General features: G+C 42.8%; 1 protein-coding gene across 19 annotated transcripts in view; it reads right to left on the bottom strand.

The window, feature by feature from the left end:
* Positions 1 to 5,788: 5,788 nt before the first annotated feature.
* Positions 5,789 to 15,625, bottom strand: part of LOC135298834 (uncharacterized) — a 344,053-nt gene continuing 334,216 nt past the window's right edge. For all 19 annotated transcript variants that reach the window (XM_064416877.1, XM_064416874.1, XM_064416876.1 and 16 more), the window contains one exon: positions 5,789 to 5,875. The gene's annotated coding sequence lies outside the window, so the exon portion shown is untranslated. The remainder of the gene's footprint in view (positions 5,876 to 15,625) is intronic.

Raw genomic sequence — 15,625 nt, 5'->3', positions numbered from 1 at the left:
TTTTTGGAGAGAGTGTACTGTTTCTTGGGCTGAAGTGTCTCAAGGTGCCATCAGAAAAAGGGGCTGCCCTGCAATTCTCTCCAGCCTAATCAAACTAGTGCAAATGCCAGAGCAGGAGAACATTTTGTAGGCTGAGCTACTCAAAAGAGAGAGTGGTCTGAACAGAACGAGCTGCTTACCAAATCTGCCTCCCTGAGATGGGTCATCTTGCACTGAGGAACAAAGTTTGCAGCTTCACTTTTTTTCCCTAGTGCATCAGGGCATTTCCCTTTTTAAGTAGTCTCTTCTCTGTCTCTTCTTGGACAGATGCATGTGTTTCCCACCTCTCTGAAAGGAGGGCTACAACTGGAGAAAGGTTGCAATCACTAAAATCCCACCTGCAAAGAGTGCAATGCCCCGTACCATCCTGTGCCACCCCAGCAGAGAGAAATGAGACTGTCTGTCATGAAGCCACAGAGTGTTTGAGCCCTATTCCATTCAGACTGCTGATAAAAACAAACCCAGCTGGGATCAGGCTGTCAAGGGAAAAGGCCAGTCTTTTAACTCAGATATTTAAACCAGATTTAAAACAAACATGCCTGACTCAATTCTTTCAGAGGAGAGATAAGGGTAGGGCAATGAATAACTGACTTCTCTCTACCTGCCATTAAACTATGGGATAGGGAAGAGCCAGAGAACTAAGAAGATTTGCAACCCAGAGCAGACTGGATTCAGAAGAACCAAAAGGATTTGGGACTGAAAACACCCTTTGTATATCCAGTCTTCTCAGTCAGAGAGAAAAGGAAGGGGGCACTCTTTGTCCTACAGTCAAGTTCAAGTATTTTTTCTGTGCTTCAGTCTGCAGCCAGAGATCAAGGAATCAGATGGATGTCCTAAGGAGCTGTGTGTTAAGGATGGTGTGCCAGAGGCTCTGAAAACCTCCACACTGAAACTGCCAGCTCCTCTGCAGCTGGAAGTGCTGAACCTCATGTGACAAAAAGCTAAGCAATAGTGAAGCAATTAAACAAGCTGCCCAAGGGACAAGCCTTGCAAAGAGGCATCCCCTCAGTAACCCCAGGACTTCCCCCATCTCTTGCCACCCCACAGAATTGTCTTTGTGCTCCACCCTGGACCTCTCTGTTGCAGCCAAAGCCTGCTGCACAGGCAGGTGGCAAACAAAAGTATCCATCCCACTGGTATACAGGCACATCAGGAGGGCCCTCTCCCATATTATGACCTTAAAGAAAGCGTGGAGTTTCTTACTATCTGCCTTAAACATCACTGGAATGTGGGATGAAACCAGCTTTTTGCTAGATGGCTTCAAGTCCAGAGCTGACATTTTTGAATGTTAACCAAAAAACCAGCAGCACTCAGACTAGTCAATAAAAAGCATTACTAAGAGTTACTTTTCTCCTCTAAGCCAAGTGGAAAAAAGCAGTGCCACAGAGTTGCTGATGATATATTTAGCAGCGAGTATCATCTCAATAAACACAATCCTTTCCCAATTAAGAAACGCAGTCCCCAGTGAGGCTCAGCACAGATCTCGTGGAGCCACACTGTGCATTGGTATGAGCCAAGTGCTGGTCAGGTGTCACATCAAGCCAACTGCTACACCCAGCAGTCTCTCAGTGCCCCCTAACAAAAATTCCAGCATTAAACTAATTAGCAGTATGCTCTTGCTTTTATACATCGCCTGCAACCAGCAGGATAAAAGATAAATAAGTTGTTAGCCTCTCCTAAAGGCTTCCAGACTATTTATTTATAGACTCATTTATAGGTGCCCTTCACAGAAGCATCTGACCTTTTCATAATGATTACTGAACCTCTCCCATAAAGTCTGTGCATAATGAGACAGCATTATAGTGCCCATTTTAAAGAGATGAGAACATGGACTGAAAGCAAGTATATGAAATGATTTGGTTGTGGATGCAAGCTGTTCCACAGACACATGCCAAACAGAGATACTAATACTCTACCAGCTCCTTTCAAAGCCACTCAAACTGCTCTAGTGCTGCTGGAAGAACTTTGTAAGGCTATAACAGCTACAGATCAGCACTGCACCCAACAAAGGCAGCAATAAGATGCTCACAGGCAACCCATGCCCTCAAACACTAGCAGCACCTTCTGATTACTGTTCCTCTGTGTGGAAGGGACCCAGGAGTGACCAATCCACACTTTTGAGGATGGCTTTCCTTGCAACCTCCTAAGTTGCTTTTGGTGTACCTCTCAGGGTGGGTCAAGGTTTCCTCTGCCTGGAAGTTAAGGCACATTGGAGAGTCAGAGCAAAGCTTCATTTCAGCCATTCAAAACAACCCACCACTTACAATGTTTACCTTTCATTTGCCATCAGTGAAACAGATGTTGCTCTACTGATATTTGTCCATAGGTACAAACTGCAAGTTTGATTCCTTTCTGCACTGCCATTCTGGAAAATTTTCAAGGTTGTTGGTTTTTTTTTTTTTGTTTTTTTTTTTTGTTTTTTTTTCCCCCACAGGTGAAGATGCCATCTTGTCACAAAAAAAAAAAAAAAAAAAAGCAAAGAAGCTACTGCTAGAGCTGCATCTAGGTGACAAATTGAGCCTCACTGTTTCTAGAGGATTAATGGTTAGAAGTCTGCCTCCCAGGGCACTAAGGATCACCTAATGAAACTGAAGGTGTGGGAAAACTCACTGACTTTCATTATCAGAAATGAAGGAGACACTTCAGCTGCAAATTAAGCACTGTCATGTCCTAATTTTCTGCTTTTTGCCACAGAAGCAGTTGACTGCTCTGCTAAAAATTGTTTAGGAAATAGAAAAAACATAAGGGACCATCCTAAAAACTCCTCCCAGCTTGATATTTATGCCAGAGTAATTTCTGTCCCAATGAGATTTTAAAACAAATAACCAAACTATCTTTAAAGTTTCTCCACTGATGATGAAGCATAGGCATAACATGTCTTCTGAAGTTAATTTGTTACCAAGTCCATGGAAATGTCCACAGTCTTGCCCAATGTTGAAGGGATGCACTCCCGAGGAACATATTTTTCTCTTGAGCTGTGCTGTCAACAATCTCTTTTCCTATACACAAGATCATAAAATACTAGAAATAGGTAAATCTGTCCCATTTCTTTTCACACCAAAACAGCTTCCAGTAAAGCATGAAATATCCCCTCACCTGTCATGTCCCAGAGTGCCACATTTGAGGCATCCAGGGACTCAGCAGCAATGATGTTACAGACAGCAAAAAATAATCCCAGCAAAACACATCAGACAGCTTGAGGGGAAACACTTTATGAAGGATTTCAAGACCTCATGGGAAGCTATTTCTCTGTCCCCATATAGTGTGTACGTTATTAATGGATTTTTATCTTTGAAAGGAATGAACAAGAAGAATAAATGTACCGTCAAAGAAACTGAGAAGATTATTACTTTAAAGGTATAAAGGTGATTACAAGACGTTTTGAAAGGATGCCTTCTGTGATACACCTCAGTCTTCCTAAAAATGTCAGGCCCTCTCAGATATCCCATACAGTCAATGGCAAATTTATGGTGCTGACTGAAACTAGACACAGAGGAAAGAAGAGAGGAGTGAGGTCTTCAAGTCTCCATTTTTTAAGTCTCATTTAAAGAGTTAGGAGGTTGCTTTCCACTCAATGCTTCTATCAAGTAGAATTTCAATTTTGAGATAAATTACATGTTTAATACTAAAAAAATTCCATTATTTAGGTCAAATGAATTTCTTTCAACACTCTGGTGGTGTCTTTTCTTTCAATAAGAACCGGAGGTTTTAATTACCTTGTTTCCCATTTTTGTCCTGTAAACCAGAAGGAAAAAAACTAAACAACCAAAGAATGTTATTCATACAGTTTTGTTCTACATTAAGGCTTCGTACTAATGACACTGAAGAGCTGGGGTTTTCATCCCTTATGGTTAATGACTTGATTTTATACTGTAGTATTCTGTATGAAACAGCTCCCAAGGGCATTCCAGTACAAGTAACTCCAGACATCTGTACCACATTAACTAAACCAAATTTTTAAGTAGCAGCTCAAAAGCCACACACAGGACACAGCCCTCACCTTACACTGCAGCCTGGCATCAGTGAGAGAAACAGCATCATGATCCTGTGTTACTTTATATGGTCTATAAAGTATTTGGGTTTTTTTGCTTTCCTCTTGTTTTGTTTTGGGGTTTTTTTGGTTTTTTTGGGTTTTTTTTCCATACTGTGGAGGAAGATAAGGGCAAGAGAGGGACACATATAAAGCAATTTTACTGTCTGTGCCCTCACTGGGTTACACAAAGATTCAGTGCTTGCTTTCAGCTTTATTATTATTATTATTTTAAATAAGAAAAACCTTGCAGGAGCCATGGAAACTGTCAGGATTATTTGTTCAATTGACATGATGCCTCTTGGGCTAGTTTCTAGTTTCAAGCTATCATTTTGGCAAATAAAGATTAGACTATTTCCCCACAACAGTGAATGTGCTAAGCCACCTTGTAGTGCCTGCAGAAATGGAGAGACTAATGAAGGAAGAAAACATCTTTGCTATCTAGACCTGATCACAAGTGTACCCTTTGCCAGGATACTTAGTGAATATTTTGCTGCTTTGTGCTTTTTGCAGATTCTGGAAAGTCTCTACAAGCACAAGAGATTGTGCTGTAACAAGCAATATTATCACTAAAGGCAGAGAGGCCCCGCAGAGAGGTGTTTAAGAGGTGTCTGGCACTGAGTGATGTGGTTTAGTGGTTTAAGGGCTACAGAGGCAATGCTGAGGGCACGGCTGTACTTGGTGATCTTAAGGGTCTCTTCCAGCCTTAATGTGTCCTGGGGCATCAGGCACAGCATGGGCAAGGGAGGGGATTGTCCTGCTCTGCTCTGGAGCAGCCTCACCTCCAGTGCTGGGGGCAGCTCTGGGTGCCACAATGTAAGGAAGGTATTAAACTACCAGAGATTGTCCAAAAGAGGGCAATGAAGGTGGTGAAAGGCCTGAAGGGAAAGCCATTCAAGGACTGGCTGAGGTCACTGCATCTGTTCAGCCTGGAGATGAGGAGATTGAGGAGAGATCTCACTGCAGTTACAACTTCCTCATGAGGGGAAGAGGAGAGGTAGGCACTGATCTCTGCTCTGTGGTGACAGGGACAGAACCTGAGGGAAAGGCCTGAAGTTATGTCAGGGGAGTTTAGACTGGATATTAGGAAAAGATTCTTCACTAGAAGGTGGCTGAGCACTGGAACAGGCTCCCCAGGGCAGTGATCACAGCATCAAGACTGACAGAGCTCAAGATGTGTTTTCACAATGCTTTTGGATATGATTTTTGGGTTGTCCTGTGCCAGGCTGGGGGCTGGAATTTGATTACCCTTTCAAGTCAAATATTCTATAATTCTGTGATTAAAATCTCAAAAATATTTTGGTGGTTCTTAAAGGGGTATTTATTTCACAAAGAAAGATTTTTGTACTTCTAAACTTTGCTATTTTTTCATTTACCTTGAACAGCCAGTGTTTTGCTCCAAATGATATAAGAGCTTGTCTGTGGGAAGTGGTGAGGAAAAAGGATGAAGCAAAGCAAACCCAGCCTTTTCCTACTTACTGGATTTTCAGTAAAATCCGTTAAACAGCAATAGCTGGCCTCCTGAGTCAAATAAGTCCAGGCTAAATCTTTACTGAGAAGAGCTGACCTGACCTGCTGCCACACAGCAGCAGTGCAAATGGCATATCTAGAGGTGGTCACATGTTGATGACCTGAATTTGCTAAATTCTACAACCATCCCTTACCTCCATTTCAGCCAGCAACACACGGAAGTGCTAAGTCACCTCTGTCTTGCCTTTGAGAGACGTGCTCCTGCTCCTGCTCTCCAAGGTCCTAGCTGTACCAGCTGGGGACACCTTGGCTCACCATGGGAAGTATGGACCTGTGCTGCACAAAAAAAAATAGGCTGAGGATTGGTGATGGCACAGTGTAAGACACACACCTCTTGTATTCAATGCACAGCACTTAAAGGGGGTGAGGAAAGCTTCAGCTGGGGTCCCACAGCTCAGCATCACCCCTCCAACCAGGCTTGACAAACTGCAGTACTAATTACCCTTACTATAAGGTTGGGTGAAGAGTTCCAGCCTCCACTGAAGTGCTGCTAAGTCTATTCTTAAGTTTTAGGCAGCATTGAAGTGGTCAAAAAGGTTTATTCTAGACCCAATATTTCACCTGTGCCAGAGCAGTACAGTATTTTTTGCTTGTATGAGCACTTCAGTGTGATTGACTTTGGGTAGCAGGGAGCTGAAGTCATGCCAGACCTGTTTCATTCTGACATTTATTTGTGCAATGAAATCCAAGGATCTTTTCTTTTCTCTTTTTTCCCCCCATGTGCTTCACTCAGTAGTCTCTCTGTGACATTGAAATCCATCACGCTGCTGGCCCTGGTGTACCCATTAGATTGTACATGCCAACAGCACCAGAGCTCCGTGATGGAGGAAAGACAGCAGTGAGACAAAAAATATATGTGGCCTGAGGAAGTAAATTTTAATTTCTTCCCAATCTTTCTCTGATTTAGAATAAGATTCTCTTGTCCTTAATCACGCTGTGATACACTAACCTCCCTCTCAAGGAGGAAGCAATGAATAATAGCCATTCATCCAGAGGCACTTTTCCTCCCATTCATTCAAGCACTGCGCAAGATGCCCAAAGCAGTCCCTCTAACCTGCTCAATGGAAAGAAATGTTCACAAAAAGAGCCATTTCCTCAATTAAAGAAAATTAGATGGACAATTAGAGAGAAGAGTCCCTTTCCTGCTCCTGATTACCGACAGACACAAAAAGCCATGCAGCTTCAGGGTCTGGAGGAGAAGCCAGGCCTCTTACATTTCCCATGCAAGCTCCTGTATCTCTTTTTATTGGAGTCTTTCTGGCTGATCCTGTAATTTCAGAGCCTTCCTGCAACTTCTGATGATTACCCAGCAGAAGGAGCCTTTCTTGGGTGTGAAAGAGAAAGGTCCAGTGGAGGACACAATGCAGAAGGACTCCCCATGGCTACCTGCATGCTGCTGGAGACAGAACAAACATCAGTCCCCACTGTCACAACTCCTGTTAGTTGTCAGCAGTTGCTCTGCTTGCTTAGAAAGTGCCACAGAGGAAGGCAATCCATACAGGCAGCGTTTGAGTGCAGGGTGGCAATGCAGCCTTGCCAAGGCTGTGTGCTCCAAAACGTGCAGCAACAGGGAGGCAGGAGGAGCAGCGCTGGCATTTAGGGGCAGATATGCAATGATGGCTCACTTAAACTGTGTGAGGCTAGAGGGTGTACTGCTAATTCATCTGAGCCTTTCGAATGCAGCTCTAGGTGATTGGTGTTCAATTTGGCTTGAACTTCATTCATAGTCAATGGTCCAAAATAATAGCAAGGTGAAATAGTGAGAGCAAGTGCTCATTTCCACTGCCTCTGGTGGATGGGAGCACCATTAGCATTCCTGGGTTCAGCCTGCTGCAAACACACACGGCTTGTGTCAAATGGCACTGGGGTATGAACAGTGCTGTTCCAGCAGAGTGGAGCTCTGCTGTTCCCAGTTTGAGACAACTAATCCTAATGACACCCAATTCTCCCCTCTCCTTAGGGCCGCAGAAAAGTCAGGTCATGATGGGGAAAGATGCAACACTGTTTTAATCAGAATACAGATATTCAAGCTTGTCTTTAGCTGCCATGAAATGAAGGGTCTCTTCAGTGCCCAGGGATATCTGCTGTCCATCACCTGAGTCTTGGTGTTTGAATTCTGGCACAATCAACAGAGACAAAGGTGACAAAACACAGAGCAAGGTGGGGGAAGAAAAGGAACAGTCTCAGGCAAGAGTTACATGGAGCAAGAAGGCTGAAAACAGATAAATGAGATTTATCTGGAATAATAAACTAATGGGGAGGAAGAGAGGGGGAAAAATGCAAAGTGAGCAGCAACGGGGTTCACAAAAAAAGACAAAAAGAGAAGGTGGTTGGGAGGCACTGAAAAAGTTGAGACATACATGGAAAGAAACAAAGGAAGAGAAAAGTCAGAAAAAAATGGATAATAAGCCATTCCTTTGACTACTGCCTTCTCCTTCCCTGAAAGCTATCTGGGGTTTTGCATGCAGCTCTATTACCGTGGCCTTGCTTTTAGGCTGTTATTTTAAATTAAACACAAAAAGTCACAGAAATTACAGGTCACATTCAAAACACTTTGCATGAAAATATCTTGTTCCAGGCAAAGCACATCTGTTTGTTCCTGTCTGTTACCACTAAGAAGAGGTTCCAGTGTGCACAGTTTTCTGAGCACATGGCATTTTGCAGGGCCAGGCAGCTGGATCTCTTTACAGCTTGTGCAGTAGTGCTCTTTCTAGGTAGCAAAGCCAGATGATATCACCCTCCTTTCCAAGCAGTTACTGCTCTTATCTACCAAGGCAGAGCTGCAAACACCAGCCCCACCTTCCAAAGCAGCTTCTATTAACCTTGTCCCATTTGCCAAGTTTACTGTGAAAAAAAGACTGAGATGTGATGGAGAATAACCAAAAGGCAGTTTTCAATCCCTATTTTATTACAGATCTTTGCTGATGGAGAGAACCCAGGGAGCAGCTCTTCCTTCAGCTAGGGTGTTAATAGAACTGCTCTTTCTTGTGCAATCCCTGCTCATCTTTCCCTGAGCTTAAGGACCATCTTTCTTCACTGACAGAGACTCTCTCCTATACTGGGATAGACAAAACTTCTAAGAATTGACATGCTTGTCAGATTTGTTCAGATTAAGAATGACTGGGAAGGAAAAAAAAAATACAGAAGGGGATTACTACATACACCCTATTTCCTTTGGAAACCAAGCTAAAAGCATTAAAGATAGGCTTAGAAAACAGTTACACACATTAATCTCTGATTGACCTTCCTGATGCTATCAAAACTGAGAGCAGTGAACCATGCGTTTTCCATTTGATTTGTTGTGGTTTTGTTCAATAGGTTAAAATCTAGGACATGTCTTGAAAGACAACTGTTTGACTGGGGCAGCCAGAACCCATCTGCTTGATAGTGCTATTCCATACTACCTGTAAGATTTCCTAAAGCACTTACCCTTTCCCAGTGGCTGCCAGTTCCAAAGGGTCACAGCTTAGTGACACAAGTCTGACTCACAGAATGGGAATTGTCACTACTGCAAACCAAATTCGTGGCTCCACTGGCATCTCATGTCATTAATAGGGCTAATGAGGATTTGCCTGAGTCAGGTTCAGAAAGTCAGGTAAGAGTTTAAAGCACTTGCAGACGCTAAGTGCTTCCTGCACCTCACCAAAATTCTGCATGTATGATAATTCTGACCTCTGAAACAACAGACTGTAAACACAAGAATTCAGGGACAGACAGAAGGGCTGAAGCTGCACAAGTCAAATTCACCATGCCAGACACCACTTCTGTGCACAGGAGCCTGACAGTCAGCTATGCTACATCTGCTGATCAGCTCCAGCACGCTGCTGCCTGTGCCAGCAAAGCATCTCCCAAATTCTGCCATTAGCACTACCCAGGAACTGTGTCCAACAGGCAGCTTCCATGTGGGCATGCAGCTCAGCTGAAGGAGTTTAACAGTGTGGACAAGGTCAAGTCCTGCCAGCTGGCCTGAGAACCAAAACCTGCTCTCTGCTACTGTTCAATCTCCGAGTGCAGATGTTGCCCATAGCTGATGGGAGCCCTGACAGTGCTCACTTCCTTGCATCCCATCCACCATTTACTTTCTACAACTTGAAACATTGAAATGCCGCCCCATTCTTTAAGGATCACCATCCTATACTGTCCTACCCTTTTATCACATCCATGAAGCTACCCCAAAACAGACGTCTATCTGAAAAAGGAATCTCTACAGGCGGTAGTTACCAATCCTTTCCCAGTTCCTCCATTTCCAAGTGAGGTGGCTAATGTTTCACAGCTGCTTTTTCTGCTATCCTGTGCTTGGTGCCTCTATGTTGCTGAATTTTAATCTGATTTGCACACATAAGGGAAGGTTAGCTGGTTTGTGGTTCAGAGGAGTAACTGCACAACCCAATATAGAGCTACACACCACTGGCTGTTGCTTACAGAGAGCTCTAAGTAGTCATTAATCTTATCAAACAGAAAGTGAAGTATTTTGGTGTTTCAGGAGAAATTCTATGATGCACTCGTAAATGAATGCCTGATTTCATCGCTCATGCAAATGCATTCCCTCATGATATTGCACTGTTCCAGGTGATATTTATACCATTAAGATGTTTTGTCTTGTTTTTTTTATAATCTCTTCTGAAAACAAGTCATTATTCAATGAGAAGTAACATTGTTGAAAATTTGTATTCCTGCACAGTTCTACCTTGTTGGCTGGCTTCACTGAGGTCTAATAAAAGGTAAGTTTTCTTACTGTCACAATGCTGCTGTACAATGTTGCTTCACTGCAATCAGGGTATTATTTTGGTGGGACCAGTATGGGGTCTCACTCTCTTGACATCTGACTGCCTTTCCCATAGGAGCTTAATTGCTTCTGTACACTCTTGTGTAAAACTTGGTTAAAACTGGCAAAAGAATTCTAAAATTATATATCAAAGGGGAGAGACAGCAAAAAAAGGATATCTGAGTGTGGCTGAGTTCATTTCTTCAAGATTTTTTCAGAAGGCAAGGAAGAATGTTGGTTTTCAATAACATAACAGCTTATAGAATGCACAAAGTCCTTACCATGGCCACAAGAGCCCTGCACAGCTCTTGGCTCTGTCAGTGTCATTCTGTGCATCCAAACAACCACATCCCAGACTTGCAGTGCTTTTCAACATCACTGATCTTTAAGTACATCTGCAGCATGAACTGGCTAGATTTTGAAAACCATGCTCAATAGGAATTCCATCTTCCAGCTGAAGAATCCATGTGGTCCAAAAAACATGAGGAAAAGCAGATGTTAGGAGATGTGAGGGGGGGCTTTGCAGTGTCCTTATCTCTGTCTGAAGTCACATGACAATACATGTTGAGATTTGAGTACTTTTAGAGCTGGGAGTTCATTTTCCATCTAGCTCTACTGCTTTTCAAAATTAGTTTTGTTTATCCTGGTGCTAACATGAGATGTGAAAATGAGGTAGGTACTTATCCAATTTCAGTGATCAGGCTTGTCAGCGTGCTCTCCAGGCCAACTCAGAAAACTTGTCAGGCTGCAAATCTGTCTTACTGACTTCTAATACCTAACTTTGCCCACAGTATTATTATACCAGCTCAGCTATCAGAGAAAAAACACATTTTCTGTGTCCTGAAAAACTGAAGGGTTCTTGGATTTTGTCTTCCAAAGGGAAAAATAGACAGATAAAATGCTGTTCAGGCCAATATGTAAACTGCCCTTTCAAAAAAATTCTGCAAGAGCAAATGTATAAAAACTGTAGAGAAGAAAAGTGCTTCTGTTGCTCTTCATTCTGAGCCATGGCTTTATTTAAAGGCTGATAGACCAGAGGAGAGCTAGATGCTCCTGGACTGTTTTGGCGTTAAAGATGTGGCTAAGATAAATAGCTAAGCCCTACAGAAGACTGTTTTCACAACTCACCCAGCCTGGCAGCTGGGCCTTGCTAAAACGTCAAAGCATAAAAAATTGGCTCAGGCCACCTGCCCAATCCAAAATTCAAACAGTGGAACCAGCCTAGGCAATTAGGGAGAGGCTTATCACCAGGCAAAGGCTGTGTGCTGTATTCTTGCAGCAAAAAGAAGAGCAGCTTTGTGAGTAGAGTATCTCTAACACTATTAATTTGTGGAGGGAGGAAGTCTGTGTAATCACCTTCGTAAAGAAAGGCAGGTCTGAAGCACTGAGTTTCACATTTTTTCAGAGATTCAGCACATAGCAGTTGCCCTTGGTCTTAATGAGGTGAGGAAGATGGGATTTCTCCAGTGCTGTCACAAGGGCACGGATCACTGAGAATTTCTGTGGCCAAGCACAATTTCCCTATTTGAGCATTTTTAAAGAATTTTGTCCCCTCACTATCCATCCTGCAAAATGCACGTATCAATGCTGCTGCTGAATTCATTTACATTCAAGAAGCTAAGAAGTTCAAAAGAATCAATGTTAATAATTTGCAAAATTGATACCCAACATAAACAAGTAGACTAAAGTTTCCTTTCATTTGGGTGCGGGGGAAAACAGAACATTTTTAAACCTGACCAAAAATTTAAATGCACATAGAAGCTATGAAGTTCTTGACTAATACAGAGTGTAGGAGGTAGCCAGAAAAGACAGAAGAGTGGGTAGGATGGGATTCTCATTCTCTTAAGCCATACAGAGATCATACAAAAAACAGACCCAGAGAAGACAAATCCTGAAGGTCTGCCTGGAACACCTCCACTGTGCAGGGAAACCTGGATTAATGCTGTCTCTCCCTTTGTGTCCCATCCAGGCTAGGACTGCACAGCCCAGAAACACCATGCTGACAAACCCAAACTCCCAGGGCACTGAGGCTTTCTTCAGCTTCTAAAGTCAAAGAGGGAGAAATATGCTATTCCAGAGCAGTAGTCTAAGTAATACTAAAACAGCAGGCATCTTTAAAGGCTTTTTAATTTCACTGGTATCTTTTCTATCCCAAGAAAAGTATAAGCAACCCCATTCTCATCACTAGTGCTAATGTAAACTTCTCTCTCCCTCCTTTCCTAGCCATTTGGAAAGTCTTTTTTTTTTTTTTTAATTAAGTATTTTCTATTTCTTTTGCTTGGGCAAAGCCATAAGCCTACTGCAGAAAGGACAAGCTGCTATGGGCACCTGTGCCTCACTGCAAGCAGCACACCCACTCATTCCCCAGGACACTCAGTGCAGGACCATCTTCCAAAAGGAAGAGCTGAGTGTTCCCTGCACAGGAGGTTATAGCAGATGAGCCCTGTGCAGCCACAGCGATGCCTGCAGCAAAGCAAAATCTCATGTGCCTACATGGGTCCAGGTGTAATTTCTGCCTGGTTACTTCCACTGAGAACCTAATTGAACTATGTGCTAAGCTATGTGCTGAATCTCTGTGAAAAAATGTGAAACTCAGTGCTTCAGACCTGCCTTTCTTTACGAAGGTGATTACACAGACTTCCTCCCTCCACAAATTAATAGTGTTAGAGATATTCTACTCACAAAGCTTGGCACTGGCACAGCACTCCAAAAAGCACTGGGTAGAAAGGAGACACTGCCTAACTGGATGTGTTTTCATGTGCACTTTGCTTCATTTTATAAAGTACCACTAATGTTGAAGCCCAGACACTGCAGCTCAGCACATTTAAATCCTCCTGTGGGAAGGCCAGTGACAGAGCAGGTATATCACCTTCTTGCTAATGGATAACATCCATCATCCAAAGTAATTTAAACCATTCAGGATGGTCAGGTTCATCAAGACAGCAATGACTGTGACTAAGACCCTATCTGAGGCAATCACACTCAAAGCCTTTTTTGCATTTTTGCTGAGGGAGAGGCAGAATGCCAGGATGCAGGAAACCAGCTGCTCTGGAGCTTCTGTCTAAGGCTCAAGACTAAGGTCCTGGTGCCTGATTAAGGCACTTCAGCAAGGTAGCTGAGACTAAAATGGATAGGCAATATTCTCCAACTTCCAAATATATGTTCATCAGCCTGCAGCAATCCCAAGAAAGGATCTGGAACTTGTATGGCCAATGGCAGTCCTTACACCGACATTCTCATTGCTGCAACTGTGGCTCTGCTTGTGTGTGGGTCACTGGAGTCCAGCCCTACAGTCACCGAGAGCTAATGAATCATGGACCAATAATTCTTTTAGTCTCCATCAACCAGTAAAATCAGGCAACATGTTGGATACTGATAAGCGTAGTTGCAGTTTATCTCTGGTTGAGCAGGATATAGATCCTTCAGGCTTTTTGCCCCCTCCAAAACCAGAGAGCAACTCATGGTCAGCACTGCTTAAGGTGGTGGGGATCAGCTCCCTTAGCAGCTCTCCTCATCTGTTCTGATTTTCTGTCTCCCCATGTGTTTTCTTTTTCTAAAAGGACAGGTAATTACTCAGGACCAAAAAAATCTATGTCAAAACAATCAGTAGTGACATCTTGTTGACTCCAGAGAAATTGCTGCAGAAATTAGTCTGACTTCACAATTCTTCCTTTCCTTGTAACAAATAGGACAACCTGTGTAGACCCTTATTGTAGGCAGCACCAAGCAGAAGCCCACTCCAGTCATTCCTGTGGGGTTTGATCCCTCTGAGATGACATTTTTCTCATGGGATTCTCCCTGTCAATGTCTCCTTGCCTTTCTGCTCCTTCCCTGCCCACCCTAATTCCCTTATCTTCCCTGAGATAAGGGAATTAGGGTCATAAACAAACAAACAAAAAGCAAACCCAAAAAAGTTTTCTTTCTGAACTTGTGACAATACACATATTTCACCTTGCTGCCTAGCATATGTACAGAGGAATGGGGAGGGACTTTAGCAGAGAGCTTTGACAGACAGGCAAGCAGATCTTTATCCTTCCTCCAAATGCTACTTCACTCTGCACTTTCTTTCCAGCAAAACTCCTCATAGTCTAACGTAAACCAGTCCATCACAAGAAAGGGAAGGACAGAAAAGGAATTGCAGTGGTACATGTTACTTTGGCAAATAAGCCAACAGAAAAAAGTGTGAAGAAAAATATTTTCTCCTGAAGCAGGGGGGCTTGTTCATCATTTACCTCATGTGTTTACCCTTGGGTTATCATTATATTAGCCACATTTCCTGACTGAGCTGGAGCACCTGGTAACTATAGTAACCACATTTTCATATCTGCCCATAAATTCCCTCAGTTCTAATTAGGACACCCATTTGTAACAGCAATAACAACAGAAATTACAGCAGACTTAGCACAGATGCAGTCACCTCTCTCTCCCTCATGACACAGAAATGACCCCTATCTGAGTAGTTCTTATACCATAAGATGTCATTTGTGGCACAAAGCCTACTTTACTTGCCACTTCAACCACTTTGTGTCCATCTGCTATGCTGCCTGTACCTTCTCACTTTCCAGAAAGTCTGCTCATCAGTCTTCCTGTTCAAACAAAAGCCAGCAAGCTTCACATCAGGCTGCATAAACCTGTTTTTTTCTTGATAGAAGAAAGAATTCACACCTTGCTTACAACAAAATCACACACAGAGCACTCTTGGAGATTTCACAAACAGTAGGTGGATGCTTTTACAAGCAGAAGGCCTGAACTGTTCAGTTTACACATTTACCTATGCAACCCAGACAGTTTTGAAGAGAGGATAAACCATGCCATCCAAAACAAATGACAGGTAAATGATGAAGCAGCAATGTACAAGAAATCAAGACCAAGTAATAAACAATTGCAAAGTTCAATGGCTCAGTGTATTTCACCACAAATTATTTCCTTCTCCATGAAACAATAAAGCTTAATGAACAATTTGAAGCCTGCTGACATGATTTAAAAAGATGGATGGGCTGGTAGGTAGCTGAGAGTGTTTGCTTTATTGTTCACAGAGTCACTGCTCAGAAGTACATTTGTCTTGGAGTCTATGTGAATTATTGTCAAAAAAGTGACAAATCTCTTTCTCAATTTAGGATATATCATGGAGGCCTCTACATGACTTGCTCTTGCTATAAGAAAAAAGAATTTCATCTGTGTATTGGCAAAGATAAGACAATAAAGCCCATCCCTGCACAGGTCAAGACAGCAGCGCTGCTTTGGCTTTAGATTTGGCAAAC

The sequence above is a fragment of the Passer domesticus genome, chromosome 4, assembly GCF_036417665.1.
Source record: "Passer domesticus isolate bPasDom1 chromosome 4, bPasDom1.hap1, whole genome shotgun sequence".
Taxonomy (NCBI): Eukaryota; Metazoa; Chordata; class Aves; order Passeriformes; family Passeridae; genus Passer; species Passer domesticus.
The sequence above is the reverse complement of the archived record's forward strand: the minus strand, read 5'-3'. Positions and strand labels throughout refer to the sequence as shown.